This window comes from Prenolepis imparis, unplaced genomic scaffold (assembly GCF_030444845.1).
Source record: "Prenolepis imparis isolate NDT839.2.m4 unplaced genomic scaffold, iyPreImpa1.0 SCAF_4, whole genome shotgun sequence".
NCBI lineage: Eukaryota > Metazoa > Arthropoda > Insecta > Hymenoptera > Formicidae > Prenolepis > Prenolepis imparis.
The window spans coordinates 20658716-20685251 of NW_028141162.1; the positions used below are offsets into that span (position 1 = coordinate 20658716).

Here is a 26536-nt window from a genome sequence, read left to right on the forward strand (position 1 = left end):
AATCGCTTGTCTCTCAAATCGCACGTCTCGAAGAGTTGAAGAATTCGGTACGCAGACGTTTTGTACACGCAGGTGCCGGAAGCAGTTCGCGAGACATCGGACTCATATGGCGAGAGATTGATACGGCGTTCGAGAGCCGCATCTTGACTGGTGCGGTGATAAACAGCAACCACATCGAACCTCGTCAATTTCTAGAGGAGGTCAAAGACATTGTGATCGGACACGTGCAAAAAGTATTGCAAAAATACCCTAGTGTGAAAGTGAACACTATGTTTAATAGCGAGTTCGTGTCGGGCGATAAGCGTGCTAATGAAACTATCAATACGAAAAACTTTGAAATCTTTCACACCTCCGATTTGCGTGAATGGTACGAGCGTCGCATTATCGAGCCCACGCTAGCATCGCTAGAAGAATTTCAGGAACGCGATAGTGGTTGGGCATTGTCGCGAATAATCAATTTAATTGTAAATATAAACAAATATAATCCAATGCGTGCGGGATGTCACATTAAATTACCGCGAGAAATAATGAACAAAAGAGCAGTGGTTAATGTGCAATCAAAAGACAATGCATGTTTTGCGTGGGCGGTGGTCGCTGCTCTGTACCCCGCCGAAAGAAATGTGGAACGGGAATCATTATATCCGCATTACACAACAGTGCTGAATCTCCAAGATATTGAGTTTTCAGTGACTGTGAATCAAATTAAAAAGTTTGAAGTTCATAATAACATTTCGATAAATGTGTACAGCATCGAAGAAAAGAACATTGTCTCGCGAGCAAAAGAGAGAGAAACACGTCAACCTACTTTACGTGGAAGATCGGACTTCCGTTTCCGGTGCGTTGGAGTGAGACACGTGGGGAATAGGTGTGTGTGTTGAGAGGAGTTTTTGAAGAGGTTAAAAAGGGAAGGGAGGAGCGAGAGTGGTGTGAGGTAAGAGTGGAGGTGCTGGAGAGTGAGGAGAGAGTGGAGGGTGCGAGAATAGACAGAGAGAAAGCAGGGTGAGGAGGCTAAAGTCGGGAGAGAATAGTGACAGTTAGGCAGGGAGTAGGAAGTATATAGAGAAGGGCACGCGGCAGTGGTAGAAAGTTACTAGAGTTACTAGAGTGGAATTAGGGGAGAGCAGAGAGTAAGTAAGGAGATAGGTAGGAAACAGGATAGGAGAAAAGGATAGCATAGGGGAGAAGATACAAGGATTAGAGAGTAGAATTAGAGGGAAATGAATAGCGGAAAGAAAGAGGGAAACAAGGAAGGTGAAGGTGGAGGGATGAGAGGGAGAAAAGAAAAAGAAAGGAGCGGAAGTTTAGGGAATATAGAGGAGATTTGGAAAAGAAAAAGGGAGATAATGGAAAAAAGCGTAGAAGAGGAGAAGGAGGCGTTCAAGAGGAGCAACAGGGTGGCCAGATCGCCGGAAAAAGGGGAGGGGGGAGATAGGGAGGATGATAAAAGAAATGAGGGAGGAAATAATGGAGGGGATGGAGGAAATAAGGGAAGAGATAAAGGGGCAGGGAGATAGAATAAAAGCGGAGATGGAAGAATTAAGGAGAGAGTGCAAGGAGCAGATGGAGGAATGGGGAAGAGAGAAGAGAGAATTGAGGAGGGATATGGAAAGCATGAGGAAGAGAATGGAGGGGCTGGAAAAGACGATGGAGGGGTGGAAAATAGGAAGAGGAGGGACAGAAGAGGGGGTAGACGTAGGAAAGGGAATGGAAAAGAGGGTAGGGGAAATAGAGAGGAAATGGGAGGTAATGGAAAAAGAGGAAAAGAGGAGGAATATTATGATAAGAGGGCTGGAGGTAAAGGAAGGAAAGAGGAGAGAGGGGGCAGAAAAGCTGATGGAGGAGATAGAAGCAAAAGTGAAGATAGTGAAGATTAGGAAGATAGGAGAGGATAGAGAGAAGGGGAGGGAGATGGTGATGGCGGAGCTAGAGAGGGAGGAGCAAAAGTGGGAGGTAATGGAGAAGAAAAGAAGGTTAAGGGGCAGAAAAGAAAGGATTGGAGCGGATTTAACTTGGAGGGAAAGAAAGGTAAGAGGGAAGCTGGGAGAGATTGCAAGGATGGAAGAGAGGAAGGGGGAAAGGGCATGGGTAGGAAACGGGAGGATAAGAATAGGGGATAAATGGTGGAGATGGGATGAGGAGGAGGAGGTATTGAAGGATAAGAGAGGGAATATAAGAAGAGAGGAAGCGGGGGAAGAGGGGGGACAGAAAGGGAGAGGGGGGAAGTAGGGGGAAGCAAGGAGAGGAAGAGAGAGGGGGGAAGAGGAGGATGGAAGATGGTGTTTTGGAATATAGCGGGAATAGGGAATAAGGATAAGGATTTTTGGAAGGGGCTAGAAGAATGGGAGGTAGAATATGTGCTGGCAGAAACATGGCTAGAGGAAAAGGATTGGAAGAAAGCCAAAAGGAACTTACCGAAAGGGTATATATGGGAGGCACAATGGGCGAGTAGAAAGAGTAAGAAAGGAAGAGCGATAGGAGGAATGATGATGGGAGTCAGAAAAGAGATAACAGAGAAGGGAGTAAAGATAGAAAAGGAAAGGGAGGGATTTATGGTGGGGAGAGTCAAAGCGGGAGGGGAGAGATGGAAGATAGTGGGGGTATATGTAAGAGAGGGAATGGAAAAAGCGGTAAAGGAAATGGAGCAGTGGATGGAGGATAAGGAAGAAGGAGTGCACACAATTATAGGGGGGATTTTAACGCGAGGACAGGAAGAGAAGGGGGAAGAGTGAGAGGAGAGGAGAGGACAGAAGAGGAGGAAGAGGGGGAAGGTAAGAGAAGATCAAAAGATAGGGTGACGAATGCAGAAGGAAGGAAATTGTGTGAGTTTATAGAAGAAAGAGGATGGAGCATACTAAACGGTAATATAAGAAGGGATGAGGAAGGGGAATGGACATTTACGGGGGGAAGAGGGAATACGGTAATAGATTACGTGATAGGGAATGAAGATAGCAGGGAAAGAGTGAGGAGACTAAGACTATAAGTTTGTTATGTTTTGTTGTTTCCTTTATGTAAAGATATTGTAACCCTAAGGGGAATTCAATAAAACCAATACTACTACTTTACGTGGAAGATCACAACAGCGTAGGTCATTTCGCATGGATCAAGAATCTCTCCAGGCTTGTCAGTTCGCAATTGAGCAAAAAAGATCACAAGAAATATATCTGCGATCGGTACGTATATTTATTGCAAATTATATAAATAAATGTGCAATTGTTTATAATTGTTATTTTACAGATGTCTGAATTATTTCGGGTCTGAAGACAAACTGCAATCACATATGGTAGACTGCGGAGAGATGAATGACTGCGCCATCCGATTACCGAGCGATAAGGACAAGTGGCTCGCGTTCAACAACTTTAATCGCAAAGAGCGACTTCCTTTTGTCGTATACGCTGACCTCGAATGTGTGCTGACAAAGACGGATAAGAAGGAAAAAGAAAAGAATTTATATCAACATCACCAAGTATTTAGTATAGCATATTATGTACATTGCTCATATAACGATTCATTATCCGAGTATTATTCTCGTCATAGTGTAGATTGCGTTTCGTGGTTTTCCGAACAACTACAAAATTTAGCGATACGCGTAAAGAATATTTTAGCAACTAACGTCCCCATGGTAAATTTAACATCAGACGAGTGGGAAAAATTTCATAGCGCGACACATTATCATATATGTGAGAAACCATTCACGCAAGATGACGATACACGCGTACGCGATCATTGCCATCTGACCGGGCGGTACAGAGGTCCAGCACACTCAAATTGCAACTTAAATTATAAAAACTCTTTTTGTATTCCAATAGTATTTCATAATTTATCCGGTTACGACTCACATTTCATAATTAAGGAAATAGCTACAGCGTTCGAAGGGGGAATCGAATTACTTCAATAACTAAAGAAAAATATATATCATTTACAAAAAATGTTCAAATTGAAGAAGACAAATCCAGAAATATTAAATCACGTTTTATCGATTCATATAAATTTCTCAATACTAGTCTCGACAAATTGGCATCATTTCTAAGTAAAGATAAACTCAAAAATTTACAATTGAAATTTCAAAATTTATCTACCGAAAATTTCAATTTATTAACACGGAAAGGTGTCTTTCCATATGAATACATCAACTGTTTTGAAAGGTTGCATGATACGTGTCTACCACCGCGAATCGTTTTATAGTTCCTTGACCGGCGACACTGTATCCGAGAACGATTACGCGCACGCTGAAAACGTATGGGAGCGGTTCTCCGTTCGAACGCTGGACGAATATAGCGACTTATATTTAAAAACTGATGTTATGTTATTAGCCGACATTTTTGAAAATTTCCGGGATAAATGTATCGAGAGTTATGGGCTCGACCCCGCGTATTACTATACTCTCCCCGGGTATACGTGGGACGCCATGTTAAAGCACACAAAAATTACGTTCGAATTACTTACAGACGTTGACATGGTAATGTTTATCGAACGGGGTATACGCGATGGATTGAGTCAATGTTCAAACAGATATGCACACGCTAATAACAAGTATATGCAGTCGTACAATCCATTGAAACCATCTTCATATCTAATGTATTTCGATGTAAATAATTTGTATGGATGGGCAATGTGTCAACCATTGCCTTATGCTGATTTTCAATGAGTCGACGATGTATCTAATTTCGACACATCATCTATCGCGCTCGATTCACCCACAGGCTACATCCTCGAGGTAGATTTAGAATATCCGCGACATCTTCACGACACGCACACTGACCTACCGTTTTGCCCGACACGCGACAAGCCGCCAGGCAAGCGGGAAGATAAGCTTCTCGCAACGCTATACGACAAGAAGCGATATGTGATACACTACCGCAACTTGCAGCAATGTACGCGTCACGGCCTTCGCGTTGCAAAAATACATCGCATATTACAATTCGCGCAATCTCCATGGGTTCGAAATTATATCGAAATTAATACGCAATTTAGAACGCAAGCAAAAAATAATTTTGAAAAAAATTTATATAAATTGATGAATAATGCAGTATTCGGCAAAACGATGGAAAATGTGCGTAATCGGGTTGATGTAAAACTTATCACACATTGGGAAGGAAGACACAGTGCAGAGGCAATGATTGCGAAACCAAATTTCCACAGTAGAAGCATCTTTTCTGGAAATCTAATCGCTGTCGAATTACGCAAACTCGAGGTAAAATTTTATAAACCAATCTATGTTGGCATGTGCATACTCGACATCTCCAAAACATGTTTATATGAATTTCATCATGAGTATATGTCACCGCTGTATCGTGACAGATGCCGGGTAATGTACACCGACACAGACAGCCTAATATACCACATCGAATGCGAAGATGTGTACGAGAATATAAAGCGCAACCTCGACAAATTTGATACGAGCGATTACACTGCGGACAATGTGTACGGTATACCGCTCGTGAATAAAAAGGTACCTGGTCTAATGAAAGATGAAAACAACGGTACGATAATGACTGAATTTGAAGGACTTAGAGCAAAAATGTATGCATTACGAGTGGATGGTAAGAAAGATACCAAAAAAGTAAAAGGTGTCAAGAGTAACGTTGTCGCGAGAACGATAACGTTTGATGATTACACGCGGTGTTTGAATGAAGAGATTGAAATGACACGTAGTCAGTCATGTATAAGATCGAAATTGCATGAAGTATACACCATTCGCGAGACGAAAATTGCTCTAAGTCCTCACGATGACAAGCGGTATATCATACCTGAAACCACTGATACATTACCATGGGGACATTATAAAATACCTTTGTAAATAATATTTGTTTTAAAAACTGTATAGTATATGTATATTATATGTATATTTGTATTTATTTATAAAATTATAGATAAATATATTGTAAAATAAACAGTGTACAGATATTTTAAATAAATGTTTATAATACATTATTTTATGTATCCATGAGTTGTGTTAATTGGTGGTCGAATCATCACAATGAATCACCACACCCTTTTATTGAATAAATTTTTATTGAATAAATTTATTGAAATAATATTCTCTTGGTTCTCTCATTTTCCTCACACACATACAAGTATTATATATCCGCACGTGCTCGTAATAATTTCAGTATGCGACAGCTTACTTATATTATAATTTTAAATTTAGTCGATCGAGGTACGAACGTGGTTCGAAAGTGGTTCGAAGGTGGTTGATCGAGGTACGAACGTGGTTCGAAGGGGCTCGATCAACCACCACCACTTTCGACCTCCTCGCTCAGCGCTCTAGAGATTGCAGAATGGTGAAAAATAACGAATGATTGAAAATCGACCCGAGACCTCGCTCGACGTAACCCGGCGCCATCCTGACTCGAATCCATCCCGACCGCCCTCCATCCTGACCCGGGAATGAGAGTTTTTCCAAAATTGTCGACACTTTGCGATTCAAACGCCAAAAGTCAAGTTGATTGTAAATTTTATGAAAAAATTTCACGTTTCGAGGGATCTAGGGATATTTTGGTAAATGGACAAACACTTTCTCGGACCCGTTGGATAATTCGTACTCGGTCGTTTCAACGTTTCCTCGAATCGCGCGAGTGTTTGAAAAACTTTGGCGGCGAAGCGAGCTATCGGCTACACTTTGGGGGATTCGGGGGGGCGAAGCCCCCCAGTAGTCGCGCGTAAGGCGAGGATGGGGGTGCAGGGGGAAGGGGCGGAGCCCCTCTCTCTCTCTCTCTCTCCCTCTCTCCCTCTCTCTCCCTCTCACCCTCTCCCTCCCTCCCTCCCTCCCTCCTTCCCTCTCTCTCTCTCTCTCTCTCTAGCTCTAACTCTGTAGCTCTCGTCCGTTTAACGATCAAGTCCCAAGTATTGGCTACTCTACGCCAGATATTCCAAGTCTCATCCGACTCGCAGTTTTCCAACTTGTCCAAGTCCACCGAGTAATCCGAGATTTCGAGTTGGCGCAGCACCGTCAGCCGTCCAAGAGCGACATGTCGAAAATCCATGTACGAGTAGACGACGTTTTTAAGATTTATAGTATTTCAAATTTGTATCTCGTTAAGTATGAGAGGTACAATTATCTTCTTTTGCGATCGAGTAGGTACCACCGAGGAGCCCGTAGGACCGTGGTAGTTTCGTCCCAATATATTTGTTGGAAAAAATATAATTAAATAAAGACGATAATACTTGGCAAATTTCAATCTCGAAAAGTACAGGTCGCACAGCTGTCTCCCTTGGCGACCAAGTAGGTACCATTGAACTCTATCGATCCCCCGAGTTTCATCCCTTCGTCTCTGTATATAAAAATAAAATTAAATAAAAAGGAAAATATTATGAAAATTAATATCTCGCAAAGTATCAGACGCACGGCCATCTGGCTTTGCGTGCAACTAGGTATCGATAGCCCCCTCCTATCCTGTAAGTTTCGTCCCAATGTGTTTGATAGAAAATATTGAATTAAATAAAAAGGAATAAATTTTGAAATTTAATATCTCGAAAACTATACATGGCACAGCCATCTCTCTGGGCGACAAAGTAGGTATCGTTAAACTCCTTGTACCCTGCGAGTTTCGCTCTTCTGTCTTTGATAGAAAAATTGTTATTAAATAATAACGAAAAAACTTGTAAAATTAATATCTCGGAAACTAAACATCGCACAGCCATCTCTTGGCGACAAAGTAGGTACGGTTAAACTCCTTGTACCCTGCGAGTTTCGTCCCTCTATCTTTGATAGAAAAATTATAATTAAATAAAAACGAAAAAACTTTGAAAATTTATATCTCGGAAACTAAACATCGCACAGCCATGTCTGTTGGCCACAAAGTAGGTATCATTAAACTCCTTGTACTCTGCGAGTTTCGCTCTTCTGTCTTTGATAGAAAAATTGTAATTAAATAATAACGAAAATACTTGTAAAATTAATATCTCGGAAGCTAGACGTCGCACAGCCATGTATGTTGGCGACAAAGTAGGTATCGTTAAACTCCTTGTACCCTGCGAGTTTCGCTCTTCTGCCTTTGATAGAAAAATTGTAATTAAATAATAACGAAAATACTTGTAAAATTAATATCTCGAAAACTATACATCGCACAGCCATGTCTGTTGGCGACAAAGTAGGTATCGTTAAACTCCTTGTACCTTGCGAGTTTCGTCCTTCTATCTTTGATAGAAAAATTATAATTAAATAAAAAGGAAAAAAACTTTGAAAATTTATATCTCTGAAAGTATCGGTCGCACAGCGATGGGGTTTCGCGTGATGCAAGGTACCATTGTCCCGTTGAAATCCACACACTTTCGTCCCTCGATAATGCAAAATAAATTTAATATTAACGAAAAAAAAAAAAAAATTTTGTTTTTAAATTTATTTTATGAACATGAACGCGCTCGCTAATGTGATCCAACGCGCCTATAACCACTAATCTGCGACGCACCGTTCTCGAGATATCGGAATTTTGAAAATCGACCAATCACGCGCGAGAAGCTCTCTACGAACGTAGATGGACCCCGTTGAAAAAAATCTTCCATCGCTAACCGTTTCCGAGATATCGCTATTTTTGAAAACCTACCAATCACGAGCGAGAACCCTCCACCGAGCTTAGACCGATCCCACGGTTCAAATTCATGGATCTCGTCGAGTTTCAGAGACGCGGTGTTTCGAAAATCTCGGTTCTCTCTCTTACGATATTCCAAGATTCAACCCCTCAAGGGGGTGAGGTAAACCGGAGAGAGGGGAGAATGATCCCATTGGATAGAGCATCCCTGGAACCTGAGAAAAGCCCTCTTGTTCGAAAGCCGTATCTCGCTCCGTTCCAAAGTTGCCAAAATACCCCCTCTCCACCCCCCCTGTCGCCACAGGGGGTCGGGGATGGTACCGTTGGATAGAGGGTCCCTGGATCTAGAGAAAAGCACTCTTGGTCTAAGGCCGTATCTCGCTCCGTTCAAAAGTTGCCAAAACACTCCCCTTCCACCACCCCCTGTCGCCCCAGGGGCTCGGGGATGGTACCGTTGGATAGAGGGTCCCTGGATCTATAGAAAAGCACTCTTGGTCCAAGGCCGTATCTCGCTCCGTTTGGAAGATACAAAATGAACAAGGTCGAGCGAGCTCGAAAATTCGGCTATCCATCTGGGGATTCCAGAGCGTACCGTGTCGGTGCGTGTTTTCGTAAATAACAATTTTTCGACACTTTCGAAACTTCAAACGCCCATAACTCGGGAACCTGTGGGGCTACGAGGTCGCGCCAAGGCTCGTTGGAAAGGGCTTGAATGCAGCTTTCCAACGAGCCTTGGCGCGACCTTGTAGCTCGACGCATTTCAAGGTTACGGGACCTTGAAGAGGACAGGAGGTCCTAAAATTACGTATCTCGAGAACGGTGAGAGATACGAGGTCCGACCAAAGGACCTTTTTTGTTCCTCGGGTATAGTAATCTCGAAGGGGGACTTGGCCCGACCTCGTATCTCTCGCCGTTCTCGAGTTACGGCGACTCGACACTTTTAGCGTCTCGCCTGGTGTAATAATATAATTTTTTTTTCTGTTACAGATTATCATTGCGATATTCTTCATTGTTGCGATATCTGCGATTTACCAGGCTCTCAACACCAGTCTTTTTTAAGACTATCAGTCTTTTTAAAGACTATTACGGCGGCCTTGTTTGGCGACATAGGTAAGTAACCCTTTTTCAAATATATTTATATATAAGTATATATATATATATATATATATTTGCAGCAATCTCTTAACCTCGTTTCTCCTCTTATTTTCAGATCTTCGAGATCGTGTGACAACCGTCTTTTTAAAGACGACTTTGGCGACTACCGAGGATATCCTTGGGTAAGTAGCATCCACCGTTAGATTCTATACGAGATTCATGCGATCGCGATGCGTCTAACGTTTATTCTTTCTTTTCAGATTCTCTCGGATGTATATAAATTTATTTATATATATATATATATTTCATCGTACGAGTCGGAGGCGACTTTGGAGCAACTAGACAGGTGAGTTGGCGAATTAATTTGTTTCTTTCCTTTGTATCCTTGATGCACCCTTCGTTCCTCTCGAAGGCCCGACCACCATCACCATCGTCACCACCATCACTGGACATCCACGTCTAGTAATGGTGGTGACGATGGTGGCGGTGGTACGGGGGACTCGGAGGAGCGAGGGAATATGTTTATTTAAATGTCTTAATTTTTTTTTACGTTCCCCAAAACCCAAAGGAACACCCGAATGGTCCGTCGTGGTCCTTGGTGTGTGTGTGTTGTATCTGTCGACTAATGTTTTCTTTTTTCTTTTTCAGGTTTCGCGATCGTCGAGCTTGGATAGTTGGTCTCGTGCGACTTTACGGCCGATTGTCGGGCCTAGCGAGGTAAGTTGAACATTTTGTGCGTGTGTGCTTGCATGTTTGAGCGTGTTTGCGTGTGTGTTTGCATGTTTGCGTGTGTGTTTGCGTGTGTGTTTGCATGTTTGCGTGTGTGTTTGCGTGTGGGTTGTACATTTAATAATTTTTTTATTTCTTTCAGGTTCGTCGCGACATGGCCGACGCCGGCGTCCGTGTTCTAGGGTCGCTGCATCCACGGCCCGTAGAACGCATCGGCCCCGCGGAAGGGATCGCGAAAATCGAGGACATCGACTCCATCCTCGTATGTTGCTCGACGATCGAGCCTTTCGCTTGCGAGGTGGGCGCCTCACTGTACACGCGTCCGGCGCGAATATTGCGCTGCGAGAATATTAAAATGACGCGATATTTAAAGGCGCGAGCGCAGTTTCCCGCTCTGTCGGAGGAGCATCGACGCCACGGATTGGCGGCGACGGGCGATCTTCACGCTCGGGAGGATCGGCCCTTTTCCGAGTTTCGGCTCGCGTCGGTCGACGACCGAATATTATTCGTCGTGTTCCAATACAACGAGGAGTGTGATTTTCTGCGCGACGTAACGCAACGCGCGACCAAGCACGAGGAGGGCCGCCTCACCACGTGCACAAAATCTTTTGTGCGACAGGTGGTGTTGTGCGCAGCCGCGCTTCTGGACGCGGATTGCGAGACCGCCCGCGGCGGGGCAAGTTTCCGATTTTCCAGGCGGATTTCGCGCGATTCGCTCGCCATTTAACCGCCACCATCGAGTCGCGAGATCTGCGCGAGACGTGCGGCATGTCGTACGCGCGATTCTACGTGGCGCAGCACGGGTTGCGCTTGGCAAAGGAGCCCGCGCGCGCGTGCTCCTGTCGCGCATCGTCCTGGTGGACCACCCACACGTGGACGTCGTCCAAGTACACCGCGCCGACACACTGCGGTGCGAGGCAGCGGACCAGGCGCTGCTGGTTCGTCTAAGCGGGCGCGTCCGCCGCGACTACGAGTCGCTCTTCCGCGGATGCGTCCGCTTAGACGACAAAATAGATCGATTCCGTATCGGTCATCTGACCGATTACGGATACTTCTCTCGACACGCCTCGCCGCCACGCGAGGAGCACGCCATCACCTTCGCGCAATGTTACAACGCGTCGGCGAAAATGTCGCGGCCGGGCGACTCGGGCTATCTGCCCTCCTACCTGGTGGCTATTATGCCGAGAGTGGGGGGAAAAGATACAAACAACTGCGCGACGACGCGCGCCAATATGTGCGCGACATAAGCGCGTACGCAATAAATTACGCGCGACGCGGCCACGCGCTCCGCATCGAGGAGGTGACGACGTTCGACTCGACGCGCCACGAGTCGATCGCCGCCACCGTTCAGCGACTGCGCGTTTTTATGCCCGGAGAGCCGACGCTCGTGCTCGAGCTCGAGCGAACTGGCTCATCACGCGCGTGTCGGGATGGCCGGAGCACTTCGACCAGACGGTCGGGGCCGACCTCGGCACGATTAGGCGCTGCGTCCACGACGCAGATTTCTGCGCCGATACACTCGCGTGGCCGCAGCGCCACGCGATCGCGCAAGTGGCGCGCGCCGAACTGCGCCTCCTATATTTTGTGCACGGCCGTAGCACGCGATATAACTACGACCTCATGCGAACGGTGTTCGCGGGTGGGAGCGAGGCCGTCTCGCTACAGGCCGGGGTCGCGCGTCTGCGTTCGTGCGCCGAGTTGGGCGCCGACGCGGAGTGGGACGACGCCTACGTGCCCCTCCACGCCTCGCGTCTCCCAAACGACGTGTCCGAGGCGGTGCGGCACGTCGCGCAGATACAGCGACTCATGCCGCCTGGAATGAACGCGCCCGAGCACGCGGCCGTGTATCTCGAGGTGTGCGTGGCCGCGTGGGCGTACACGCGGTGCTGCGGCCTCAGCCAGCCGGCGCAGAACGGACTGGATCAGGCGCAGCTCGTGAACGAGCTCGCGAACGCGGCGACGGAGGGTGGGCGGGCGTCGACGTTCGGCATGGCCAAATTCTTGGCCATGTACGCCGAACGTGCGGTAAATTGTACGGTCAAGATCATTAAGACCGTGACGGCCGACGTGGTGTTGCGCGCCATGGCGACGAGGCCCGAAACGACGATGGCGAACGTGGTTCGCGCCAGCCTCCGCTGGCCTCGGGACGGGGAGGAGGTGGAGCGACGACTGCGCGCCGCTGTCGAAACGTTCGACGTGTTCCCGTTCCGCTTCCTCTCCGCCCAGACCCAGCTCAATCACTGGGTCGTCGTCGCGCGCGACAACGAGACGGCGCGTCGCAACGTGACGGTGGAGGGCGCGAGGAAAGCCATGCATTTGGCGAAACTCGCCGCGAAGCAGGCGGGTCGCGCGAGACAGGCGCGAGAGGCGCGAGAGAGGGACAGGAGGAGGCGCAAGAAGCGCGCGCGATCAACAACGTCGTCGTCCTCGTCGTCCGCCTCGTCCGCGTCGTCCGCGTCGTCCGCGTCGCACCATCCTCGTCAGTCCGCGTCGGCTTGTCATCTTGGATGTCACCTTGGATCGTCTGATGGCCGCGCCGAGGTCTTTTCCACCGCGGTCCTCTTCCTCCTATTAATGCTCCTATTCTTTGGCGGCGGCTGCTGCTGCTGTTCTGGCTTACTCATTCTATTGTCAGGCCTAGCTGTTCTCACAGAGGGGGCCTTAACCAAGGGTCCACCCATCTGTACTCCAGAGGAAGTTGCATATCCGAAAGGTCCCGAAGAAAAGGAGAAAACCGATGATGCTGGTGTTCATGCTCCCGTTGCTGCTGCTACTACTGCTGCTGCTGTTGCTGATGCAGACATCACTGTCGCCCTCCTTTTTCTTCTATTGGAGACCACTCTCCAATCCTGGGGCGGCACAATACGAACATTCTCGACAATCTTGATGCCCTTGTCCTTCTTGGATAGATGTGAGACTACCGGCGTACCTTCGGGTTTCTTAATAATACCCTCGTCCCCCACCTTCTTAATTTTTAACCGTCTCCAAAGGTTAACATTGCGTTGTCTCAGCAACAATCGGATTAAGAGCTAGCACAAGTAATAGGTGCGTACCTTATTATTATTTTAAACTATTATTCTAAATATTAATAACAGTTTTATTTTCTCTAAAATGTTTATTAATAAAAGAAGTATGTATACTGATAGAAAATACATTTTACTGATAGAATTATGGAAAGAAACGAATAACTGTTTATAACTCACTGTATTAATTAAATGTTAATCAATAATTATATAAAAAAATGAATGAATAATTATTTTATTAATTATATGTTAATTAATAATTATTTATATTTTATTTATATATTCTATTTATTTATTTATATTCTATCATATATTATTTAAATTATTACTGAATAAACATATTAAATATATAAGGATGATGGATATCCCTTTTTTGTGGAATGTTTTTATTAATAACGATGAAGGTGATAATTGGCAAATAGATCATGTCAGAGAACGACATTTCCCAGATAGCACAGCGAATTCGAGAAGAATTCTTTTTGAATACCCGAATTCTGAAATGAAGTCTTTTTCTAACCTATATCTGTGCCAAAAGAACTATTAAGAATTCGCAATAAATTCAAAATTAATTTTAAATAGTATTCTAGTAGAACTTTTATCAAAGTGCTTTTTCGAATTCATCGCGATGATTGCTTAACAGTTAATAGACTATGAGCGGAAAAATGAAGCGTATAAAAAATCAATTTTTATTTTTTCATATATTAATGAATTTTGAGGTTTAATATATGTATGTATACAGGGTGTCCCACAATTCGCGAACCACCCGTCAGTTGCAGGTAGAGCATGTTGAACTGAATAGAAAAGTCCTCTACCATTTTGCGATTTTCACAATTAATGAGAAATAAATTAAAGAAGATCAGTCAATTCGCGTGACGACGACGAGAAAAGACAGCCCAGTTTCATATCGTTACTAAGCATGCGGCGAAAAGAAACAGTATAATGTTACACGGTTGCTAGGCGCGCGATGAAGCGGGGAGGAGCGCTTTACAAAAGACAGTAACTACATACGAGGAGCGCTAACTCTGGACCCTCGAGTGGGCTGTCTCTTCTCGCTGCACGCTTATCATCGCTCGAATTGGCTGATTTTCTTTAATTTATTTCTCATTAATTATTGAGAAAATCGCAAAATGGTAGAGGACATTTTTACTCAGTTTAACCTACTCTACCTGCAACTGACGGGTGGTTCGCGAATTATGGGACACCCTGTATATAGAATATAATAACTGATTTTGATTGGCCAAAAAGATGTTTCTGTTTTTTTATGCTTTAATAATTAAAGATATATCAATACTGCATCGCATAAGACTGCAGAAATATTGCAGACATTCAATAGAGATAAGAAAATATACGTAGAAACTGTGTAAATTCATTCTGTTTACACCAGTAATATTTGGATATCCGACTACTTTAATCTTCATAGCCACTTTTTGCAAGCTTTATATCAGAGCTGTCCACGTTTTGCACTTTTCGGCCGATTTCCGAGGCTCACCGCCTAGCGGCCCCCACTTACGCTCGAGACCTTAGCAACGCGTGGCCCGATAACCGTAGTTGCTAAGGTCTCGAGCGTAAGTGGGGGCCGCTAGGCGGTGAGCCTCGGAAATCGGCCGAAAAGTGCAAAACGTGGACAGCTCTGCTTTATATAATTCTAATAACAAATCTTAAATACGAGATAGATAGCGCATCGTACGTCGCATAGCGGTAAATAAAGGAACTAACGATTACTGAATACGTATTCTCTAGGAATTCATTTTGACTAAATTATGTGAATTCATAACGAATTTGAATATTGAATCCTTTTTGAACTCATTTTGACTAAATTATGTGAATTCATAATGAATTTGAATATTGAATTCTTTTTGAACTCATTTCGAACAGATTACTTATATATTTCCTATGTTTATTCAATAATAATTTAAATAATATATGATAGAATATAAATAAATAAATAGAATATATAAATAAAATATATAAATAATTATTAATTAATATATAATTAATAAAATAATTATTCATTCATATTTTTATATAATTACCCAGACAGCACACAATATTTATGATAAATATTCATAAATATTTATGAATATATATTTTTTAAAAATATTATATAAATATTTTATACATATTTTATAAAAATCTTTATTTGACATATTATTAAAATATAGATAAAATATTTTATATAATATTTATGGTAAGTAAAAATAAATATTTATGGTAATTATTTTGTAAATATTTTTTAACTATTTACTGGAAACGCCATCTGTTTCATGGAGTGCAAATTAATATCCGACTGTATCTGTTGTATGTTTCATCAAGCAAGAGAAAGTTCTTTTGTAAACGTGCCTTAGGGCCAATTTCACCAACGTCGATTAACTTTAACCTTCGGTTAAACTATATCTTTGTCTCTTTTTAAGAATGTATCTGAAAAGAGACAAAGATATAGTTTAACTGAAGATTAAAGTTAACCAACGTTGGTGAAATTGGCTCTTAGAGTTCTATAACGTGTCTTTGAAAAGTGTCGTTTTATCTTCGGCTAAACATCGATTTTTGCTCTCTACAAGGATTTTTGGTTTTATTTGTGGAGTCCCATACAAATCCCATATAAAGTCAAAATACTTTAGTTTTTTCGGAGTGCTTCAGCTGAAGGTATGTTATATTTTTTAATACATACTTTTTTAGGTTAGGTGAGCATACTTAGGTTGCAATACTCGATATCATATTTTTGTGGTAATTGGATTTTTTTAAGAGGTAAGATATATTACTTATTATACACTTTTGTAATTTTTTTTAAACATTAATATAAATAATTTTACTTGTTTCGACATTCTATATAAAATGATATTCTATATAAAATTCAGTAAACGTGCGTTATGATTTTGAGCTCCGTAGAGCTCCAAATTATTGCAACAATATTGAATTAAAAATTATGAGAATTATTAATTATATTTATATCTTATGTTCGCAGAAAAACACAAAATATCACAAAAATTAAAGACACAAGGAAATTGAAAAAAAAGAAAAGATAAGAAAAAGGAAAAGGAAAACAATTCCAATCCAACATATCAGTAAGTAATATATACATATATAGCTGCGCAGTCAAGACTGTGCTACGAATGCTTCACAAAATATCATTCTATCTTAATATTTTCATGGAATATAGAACAAAAATAGATGATGTTTCAAAGCATTCATAGTGCAGTTTTGATCGCAGCTTACATCACAATATTTGTAGCATAAGTATACATTTCTTATTTTATCAAATGTAAATATATTAAAACTGTATGTAACAATAATCTGTGGAAGGCCTATGCGAGCAGTAACATAATAGTGGAATAATTCATCAAGAAAATTTATTGATGTTTATCCTTTATCAACAATGCTTACATATAAACGTAAAACGTTTCGATACTTGTGTCTTTTCAGCTACGTAATAAATAAAACACTATTGGAAAACAAATCTTTCACTTTTACAGAGACTCACGTTAATACATACATATATGTATTATTTTTACAGAAGCTGTATAAATGCATATACCTTCAGCAACAGAAGACAATATAAAAGTAGCTATAGCTTATTGGCTAGACAATTCGGCATCTCGACTGAAAAATAAATTAAAGTAGTAAAAAATACAAAATTTTTGTACTTAAAAAAATTTATTTAATTTATGTTATAATGTATTTGTTAAAATGTAAGATAAATAATTAAAAATTATTTGTTTCAGTAAATGTGGTTATAAAAACCCAAATTTGAGACAAGAATTTGAAAAAGACTCCTCTGATGAAGAAGAAAACTTATAGCATACGTGAAACGATCGACGAGTGGCTACGATGCTACTTATACTAATAAAAACAATATTTAGGTTAAAAGGCATTCTATTTTGATAATTTGGATATAATCTTAGTTTAATGTATTTATAAAAGTTATTCAAAATCTATTTTTTATATAATAAAAAAATTTTCTACAAAGCTTTTTTATATTCAATTTTATTTTTAATTTACTTAATTTTTCATTTAAAAAATTATATATATATATTTATTAAAGAAAATATAAATATTTTTAAAAGTCTCTCTAGCATAATGATTTATTAAATATATATTATAATATCTACCATAATATTTATGATACATATTTTTCTGATATTTATGATAAATATTTATGATCTATTGAATCTAAGACTCCAAAAACATTTATAAAATATTTTTGATAAATATTTGTAAAATATTAAAATAATTCGGACCAATATTTTTCTCACTTAAGAAAAAATTTGTAATTAATAATTTCAAGTTATACTTTATAAAGACCACAACCATATGGTCGATAAAGTCATAACTTAGACAAATTCATTGGCTAGTGTGATCGATTAATTTAACTACCCTGTTGATTAATTTACTAGCGATATATAAAAAATAAAAAACATATTTAAATTTGCTCCTGGACCTAATCATGGAGCCTACCCGTATAGATGATTTTCCAACTGTTTAGTATACGTCGGCGGATATATAAGGCGTTATTTACAAATAACTATATAAAAGCAAAAAGAGAGAAGTATTGTTTCGAAGGGTCTGAATAGCTTAGAGGTAAGAGCAGTCGCCCGGAAAGCGAAAAACTCGGGTTCGATTCCCGATTCAGCGACTTTCGGACCAATATTTTTCTCACTTAAGAAAAAATTTGTAATTAATAATTTCAAGTTATACTTTATAAAGATCACAACCATATGGTCGATAAAGTCATAACTTAGACAAATTCATTGGCTAGTGCGGTCGATTAATTTAACTACTCTGTTGATTAATTTACTAGCGATATATAAAAAATAAAAAAATAAAAAAAAAACATATTTATAATTATTTTAATTATAGTGTATATTTTAATATGTATTTTTTATGTGTATATTTTAATATGTATTTTAATATGTATTTGTTCCTCGATGCAGTTTGATTTAAAATGTATCTCGCATATTCTTTCTGGATACAATTACAATAAAAATTATTGTATTAAAAAATTTAGGTTATGAGCGATGTATGTTAAAAACATAATTTAATTACCATTTTTATTCTTGTATTCTTTATCTTTCTGACAAGCTTCCAATCATTTCGATCACAAATCCGGATCTTGGGGAAATGTATAAAACATTACTTTCTTATTGAAGACATAAGACGTCCGAGTTTTGCAATTTTTTACAAAACAATTCGGCATGATGTTGATGTCCAAAATAACACTTTAATATCACACTCCAACACTTAATATTTAACGCACATTGCCAGCAATATACATATGGCAGTATCAATCATATGATTTTGCCGAATGGGTGAAATCTAATTGGATCACTTCCCACTACTTTCGGATGACTGCGCATCCACCGGAATACTTCACTTTTTATCTTTCCACCATGAGTACCACCTTTCAAGGTGCAGATCGGGAGCTCGCTTCGTCGATTCGATTTTCCCTCAAATTTCGACTCAATATTCTTCCACAATTCACTTTGAAGATTTGAAACTATTGCTTCACGATTGCTTACATTCTCGAATAGATACTAAAATTGTAGATAAAATATTTGGTAGTTCGAAAAATTTTTTCAAGACCATTTTTATACTTATAACTTGAATCTCTGTATTTGATATGATAGCTTCGCGTTTTTCTCCAGCTAAACGAGAATCTAACTATGCAAAAATATTGATCGATTGTGGTTTAATAAGTGCATTCAAAGTTTCAGAATATTTTAAGCTTTGATGATCAGTTTTGAAATAATCGAACCCGTTCTGCATTATAGTTAACATTTTGGTAAGATCCAATAGTGACTGTTTGGGGTCTGTAAAATTACATTTCTGCAGCAAAATCAGTATAAGGGTCTGATTATACAAATTGTTCAAGTTACTAATTAAACTAGAAAATGATCAGCCCCTCTCAGTTGTAGAGAGTCCTGCATTTATTGATTTAATTAAAATAGGACTGCCTTCATCAATTCGAATAATGTGCAAAAAACGTTAAGAGAAAAACTTAGTCAATCATATTGTGACATGAAAACTACTCTTGAAAACCAATTAAATAGAAGTTATCTCAACTACAGCAGACTTATGGATCAAAGCAAAAAGTTCGCTTAGATATAATTATGATTATATATTTTATTTAATATTTACATAATTATATATATTTTAGTTAATTTTTACATTAATTTATTTATATTAATTATATATTAATTTATTAATGCATTTTATTTTTTATGAATGTATATTTTTATTCTTTAATATTTATTATAATTCAATTAAAATCTTTGAATTTTTTATAGAAGTTATTTAGGAATAACGGTTAATTGGATTAATTAAATAACTTTAGAAAGGGAATCAACCGCACTGGCTTGCCGTAGAATTAAAGGAAAACACACTTTTGATGTTTTAGCAAAAGCAATTAATTCCATATTTTTTGAATACCACATACAAAATAAAGTATGTATAAATTTGTAATTAATAATTTCAAGTTATACTTTATAAAGACCACAACCATATGGTCAATAAAGTAATAACTTAGACAAATTCATTGGCTAGTGTGGTCGATTAATTTAACTACCCTGTTGATTAATTTACTAGCGATATATAAAAAATAAAAAACATATTTAAAATAAAGTATGTTGTATAACAACAGATAATGGTACCAATTTTGTCAAAGCATTTCGGTAAATTAACATTTTATAATATATACAATTTTTTTCTTGTATATGATTATACATATATATATATATATATGTGTGTGTGTGTGTATATATATATATATATGTGTATGTATATATATATATATAATTTTTATATACATAATTATATTTAAAAGCGCATTAAATTTTTTTATAAATACAATTTTTTGTAAATAAAATTCTTTAAATTTGTTAGAGAATTTGAAAAAGAAGAAAATGATGAGGAGACTAACATGGAATTCCATAATTTAAATGACTTATTAATCACGGATGAAATAAAAGATTTAGACGCAGAAGATTTCATTACTCTTCCGCTACACCATAGGTGTGTTAGTCACACGCTTAATCTTATTGCAGCCAAAGATTCTGAAAAAGCTTTGAATAATAATGCTTTATATAAAAAAAATACAGGCTAACATTTGCAAAATTATTTAAATTATGGAATAAACAAAATCAGTCCACGCAAGTGGCAGATAAAATAAAAGAAATTTGTGGCGTTTATTTAAAAACCCCCGTTGTTACTAGGGAAAAAGATATTTTATTACTATTTTTCATTTATCTATATTTATTTTAATTTAATAAATATCTTAATATTTTTTTGAATATACATATATTATTCTCACACATACGCATTATGTATTATATAAAAACAAAACTTATTTATTTATTTGTTGTTATAATAGATGGAATTCAACTTTTGATTCCGCATATCAACTAGTCACTCTTTTGAAAGACAGCTCAGAGAAAATAAACCAATGTTTGGATTATTGTAACTTACAGAGATTGACAAATGACGAAATAAAATTTTTAGATGAGTATTGTCAGGTAAATTACATGCACATATATAATATAACAAAATTGAAACATATAAATTATATGTATAAACGATAAAAAAAATGCATTTCTTCATATTTTCTTGGATTCTTAGGTAATGGAACCTTTGGCAAAGGCATTGGACATCTTACAAAGCGAAGTGGGGATGTGTATGGGATATTTGTTACCTGTTTTGAACAGCTTACAAGAAAAACTAGAAAGTATTAGTATTACAAATAAGTTCACGGATTACCAGCCATTAGTTACAGCCATTCAGGAAGGTTTAAATCAAAGGTAAATCAAATTTGTTAATCTATTTATAAATTAAAGACTAAAAAAATACATACAGTATTTACAATTTACATTGTATAAAAAACAATAAAAATATAAAAATTTTAGTATCTATATGTTATTTTAAATTTTAGATTTTGTACAACATTCGAAAAGAAGGAATTAATAATCGCAAGTTGTCTACATCCTAAATTTAAAACAAACTGGTTAAGTGGAGAAAAAAAAAGTAGCTGAAAGCTATTTAGAAGATTTGTTAGGCATTCGCTCAAGTGAAAATTCTCCAAATTTAAATAATGACGATTTTTTTATTTTTTATCGGCAATCAACAACTCCGGAGTCAGAAGAAGAACTGCAACGATTTTTAAAATCAAAAAGATCTGATGTTAAATTATTACAAGATTTTCCAACATTAAAAAAGTTATTTATTAAGTTTAATACGGCTTTACCAAGCAATGTATCAGTTGAAAGATTATTTCGTATCGGTAATTCTGTATTGTCACCGTTTAGAGGTCGCCTAAATGATGATCTAATGGAATATCAACTTTTATTAAAGGTTAATAAAAAATATCGATAAAATTAACATAATTTTGTGAGTTAGATAATCCTATATCTTAATCCAAACAATTCTATAATCAAAATAATCCTTGTAGTTGCATTTTAAGAATAAATTTATTTTTTATTTAGTCTTATCTCGATTTAGCATTAAAAGTAACGGAAAGAGGAACGAATCGTTATTTTTTAAATAACGGTAACGGTAACTAATTACTTTTTTTATTCGGTAACGAGTAACGGTAACTAGTTACTTTTTTTACTCTGTAACGAGTAACGGTAACTAGTTATTTTTAAAAAGTAACTTTCCTAGCCTTGGTTTTTAATAATTTTTTTAATGGTAAAGATATTTTAGTGATTAAGCTATTTTTAGTGATTAGGATATTTTAGTGATTAAACTATTTTAGTGATTAAGATATTTTTAAAACATGCCTTGAAATGTGTACAAATTGTACTTTTTATATCGGAAGTTCAATTAATTATGTCGACAATAATAATTTATTCGTTTTATGAAGGTTCGCAATTAAACTTACAATGTTGTTTTTCAAACTATTCTTCCGTGTTCAAAACTTATTCAAAATTTAGAAAACATTTAGCTAAATGTAAGTTAAATATTGAAAAAGTCAATGCTATAGATAATTCAAATAATTCGACAGAGATTCTTCCTAATAATTGTATTTATAACATTGATAAAGATTTAAATACCAATAATAATATTGAGTCGAATATATAAACACTAATAAGGATTTTAATATAAATTATTGTGCAGATCATATAAATCTTTCTGATACTTCTGAAGATGAATTTAATAATAGTTTGTTGATTTTTATACAAAATTCATATTCTTTTAGGATACCTGATTCAACAATTGATAAAATATTGCAATGTATATCAGTATATCTCAACTTGTCAATCCTGTATTTTAAAAATTTGGATAATGTAGATGAGTCGAACGTTATTTGTTGGCACACAAACTATCAACATTTTTTAATTCTCACAATTAAGAATTTAAAACGGTTCCTTCAACTTGTACGTTCACTTATGTACCAATTATTGAAACATTAAAATTTTTATTTTAAAACAATTCTTTTGAAAAAATGTTTGACTTTAAAATTTATTAAACTGAGACATTTATATATTTCAATGCAATAAATTCTAGATAATATGTATGATAAATTGTAATAAAATTAGATCATCAGAAGATTCATCAAAAAAAGATAATTTTATATACATTAAATTTTGGGAACAATTTTATGTCGTTTATTATTTTTCTTTCCTCTTTTTAAACATGTTACTTTTATAACTTGAATCTGTTCTCTGTCTGTAAAGTTTATAAACACCACATAATTTGCTATAAATATGATTGTGTATAAAACGATTTCTTAAAAAAAATGTTTTAATATTCAGTTAAAACATATAATCACACATATTTAAATACTAATTTCCACTTTGACGAGAACAGAAATATTAAAACCAGATGCATGAAAATAAAAATGAAACCAACGTTCTTTTATAAAAGCCTTGAACATCAAAGCATTAATTTAACAGTTTGATCGCCTTATATACTCTCTTCACCTGTTTTCTTACTACGGAAAGACTATTCGCCGCGGAGCCATCTCGCGGTAATAGCAGTACTAACTGTGCCAGTGTAAAGCACTCGCGAGAAACTCATTCTAAATACTTGATAAATAATTGCCGTGGGTTCAGACAGATTTACTTAAATAGTAAGCTTTTTCAACAATTTTTAAGAAAGACAATCTAAAATATTAAACATAAATTAAAATACAAAATAAATCTAATATTTTAATAAATTTTTAAACAAAATATTGAAGATTAACTTTAAAAAGGATTGATTAAATATTGAATTGGAAATAATTATTTATAACTCTAAACGAACTTATTAAAGTTATAAATTTTTCTAATAAAAATAAATAAAAAAAACAAACTTAGAAGATTCAATAAATTCATTACATATTTAATTCCAAAATAGTTGGATGCTCTGCTCTAATGTATTTTACAAAGACACAAGACATTTTTAACATGCTTCAAATATTAAAATCATTAAGTCTATATTAAAAGTATACAAAAATAATATAAAAATAAAATGTTGAATTTGTTAAAATATTAGAAATATTAGAAATATTAGAATATATGAATTGCAATATAGCCTAAAGCTATTATTTTTGAATATTATTTTATTTTCGAAGATTCGAAGCTTTAAATATTTAAAAAGTTCAAGATGTTTTTAAAATTTTTTAAAATATATTTGTGTGAATGACAAGTGTGACAAATTGTTTGAGTGTGAATTCATTCAGAGAGTACTAAAAATTTGTAAATAAAAAGAATTAACTGATATATATATATATATATATATATATATATATATACGAATGTAAGCGTATTACATATAACTATCTTATTTGCAATACTTCGTACATAATTCTTAATGTAATTATTAATATATCTAAATTAATATCTTTATAAATATATGGTATAAACACAGGAATTAAGTAAGAATTCCAAATTTAAGTCTTGTCAGTATACCAAGAAAATATTCGTGCCCCGTGCACAATTAATGGTTGCAGCGAAAATTAATTTCGCAAAAAAACCAACGCACCGACATCCGCGTTCGGCTCTATAAGCCTATATATATATATTATTTATATTTGATATTGAGAGCCTTACAAATTTCTTAATGTTTATTTACGCCGGCTGAGAGATGGCGTTATTTAGAATTAGTTATTATTTACAAGCAAAGAGAAAAGTATAGAATCGAAGGGTCTGAATAGCTCAGTTGGTGAGAGCAGTCGCCCGGCAAGCGAAAGGTCTCGGGTTCGATTCACGATTCAGCGACTTTCGGATCTATATTTTTCTCGCACATTTCTTTAGGGGGGTCAGAGGGGAACACAGGAATTAAGTATGAATTCCAAATTTAAGTCTTGGCAGTATACCAAGAAAATATTCGTGCCCCGTGCACAATTAATGGTTGCAGCGAAAATTAATTTCGCAAAAAAACTAACGCACCGACATCCGCGTTCGGCTCTATAAGCCTATACGAGGATTGTCTGAAAAGTTTCCGACCTCAACATGAAGATGGCAGCACTCGTAAACAAAAGTTGGGGAATGTGTTTGCGCATGCTTTGAAAGGTACTCACCAAAATTTCAGCCATTTTGGACGCGCAGTTGTTGTTTGACAATCATTTGAGTGAGTCGATGTGAGTGTTTTTGTGAAAATGGAAAAAATCGAGTATCGAGCTGTCATTAAATATTTGTTTTTGAAAGGCAATACGCCTACGCAAATCAAAGACGAGTTGGACGCTGTGTACGGGGACTCTGCACCATCATTTACCACCGTGAAATTTTGGGCTGCTGAATTTAAACGTGGCCGTACCAGCTTGGGTGACGATGAACGTTCGGGACGTCCAAAAACTGCAACCACTGACGATAATATCGCTCAAGTTCACCAAATGGTGCTAGACAACCGTCGAATTAAAGTTAGAGAGATAGCAGAGGCTATGAACATGTCCAAAGAACGTGTTTATCACATATTGAATCAAGATTTAGGCATGAGGAAGCTGTCCGCGCGTTGGGTACCGCGTTTGCTCACTTTGGACCAAAAACGTGTTTGAATGAACATTTCCAACGCTCTGTTGGCGCAGTTTAGGCGCAATAAATCAGAGTTTTGGCGCCGATTAATTACTGTAGATGAAACTTGGATACACCATTATACTCCAGAAACAAAAACACAGTCAAAACAGTGGACTGCGAAGGGGGAATCGGCTCCAAAAAAAGCAAAGGTTGTTCCTTCGGCTGGGAAAGTGATGGCAACTGTTTTCTGGGATAGTCATGGAGTTATCTTAATCGATTATCTTCAAAAAGGAAAAACCATTACAGGAGCATACTACGCATCAGTACTTGACAAGCTGAAGGCAGAAATTGCGGAAAAACGGCCACATTTGCAGAAAAAAAAAATTTTGTTTCACCAAGACAATGCGCCGTCTCACACCTCAGCGGTTGCCATGGCGAAAATCCACGAATTACGGTTTGAACTGCTTGACCACCCTCCTTACTCACCAGATCTAGCCCCAAGCGACTTTTTTTTGTTCCCTAAGCTAAAAGTTGCGCTCGGAGGACAGAGGTTTTCCTCGAATGAGGAGGCCATCACCTTCGTAAACAACTATTTTGCAGAGAAAGACGCCGAGTACTATTTGGACGGGTTGAAGAGATGGGAGCATCGCTGGGAGAAGTGTATAGACTTACAAGGAGACTAGAGTAGAAAAATAAAAATTAATTTGAAGAAAAAATGTCTTGTATCTTTGTTAGGTCGGAAACTTTTCAGACAACCCTCGTATATATATATTATTTATATTTGATATTGAGAGCCTTACAAATTTCTTAATCTTTATAAATATGTTTATATATCGTAGTTCGACTGCTAGACATGAATGGTCTAGTGATAATAATATTAAATTAACGTTTAAATATTGAAAAAGGGAAAAGAGCGTAAATCGTTTTATTAGGCTATTTGAATTTTCCCGCTATAATCGAAGAGAGCTTTCTCTCCAAATTCTCTCTCGTTCCATTATGGCCGCCTTGTTGTCTGCTAGTTTTGACAGGCGCGATGTTGTGTGTTCCTTCGATTGTTGTCGGCAGTATTTAGATGCGATTTATTCGTATTACCGCGTTGAGATTAAATGTGATTATAGTGGAATCTCGTGTAAAATATAATTTAAAAGTCGGTGGCAAGGAAGAAGATAGATAATTAAATAAAATAATTAAAGAAAAAAAAAGAAAATAGTGACGGACGGCGACGGGCGTTAAGACGAGA

The 26536-nt window shown here is 37.6% G+C and overlaps 1 long non-coding RNA gene and 2 pseudogenes across 1 annotated transcript; all 3 read left to right on the forward strand.

Annotated features, from left to right (window-relative positions):
- The first annotated feature begins 15883 nt into the window (after window positions 1–15883).
- Window positions 15884–17237, forward strand: LOC145935736 (uncharacterized). Its single transcript, XR_014425262.1, has 4 exons — window positions 15884–16018; window positions 16338–16437; window positions 16887–16989; window positions 17095–17237. It is a non-coding gene; the product is annotated as an uncharacterized LOC145935736 (long non-coding RNA).
- Window positions 17238–19387: 2150 nt separating this feature from the next.
- LOC145935621 (uncharacterized) lies at window positions 19388–21733 on the forward strand (annotated as a pseudogene).
- A 2249-nt stretch (window positions 21734–23982) lies between these two features.
- Window positions 23983–25337, forward strand: LOC145935622 (protein GVQW3 pseudogene; annotated as a pseudogene).
- The last annotated feature ends 1199 nt before the right edge of the window (window positions 25338–26536 follow it).